Source organism: Eimeria tenella, genomic scaffold (assembly GCF_000499545.2).
Source record: "Eimeria tenella Houghton genomic scaffold, Eth_scaff2725, whole genome shotgun sequence".
NCBI lineage: Eukaryota > Apicomplexa > Conoidasida > Eucoccidiorida > Eimeriidae > Eimeria > Eimeria tenella.
This window is the reverse complement of record NW_013542600.1, coordinates 4,098-4,699: the sequence shown is the minus strand read 5'-3', so window position 1 is coordinate 4,699 and position 602 is coordinate 4,098.

Sequence of the window (602 nt, the reverse complement as noted above, 5' to 3'; positions counted from 1 at the left end):
CGCCCGGCCCCTCCCCCTCCGCTGCTGCAGCAGCAGCAGCAGCAGCAGCAGCAGCGCAGCAGCAGCTGGCGTTCAGCAAAATCCACAACTGCCAAATAGTTTGGTATACTCGCAGAGACCCTTTGACAGGAAACATCAGCAGCAAATTCAGCTTCGTAAAAAGTGTTTGTCCTTGGAATATAACCCTCAGCAGCAACGCGTGGCAGCCCATTGTCCGCAGGGCCCACTCAAACCACGACCTCCTCCACGCCGTAAACCCTAAACCCTAAACCCTAAACCCTAAACCCTAAACCCTAAACCTTTTGGCGTGTATGCTGAATGCGGGCCCCGAGAGCCTCGAGAATGAACTTTATACGCTTAATGCTGAACCCAGAAGTCTAAACCTCATACCCTAAACCCTAAACCCTAAATGCTAAACCCTAGATTGGAGGATATAGGGAGCGAGAGCTATGTGGTGAGCTAGGAAGGATGCATCTTGGGCGCAGGCCTTGCGGCCGCATATGCAAAACCCTAAACCCTAAACCCTAAACCCTAGAGGATAACTCTTTCTGCTTTCAGGTGCGACTGGTGCCCCAGCTGATCAACAAGCCTTTAGAGCCGCA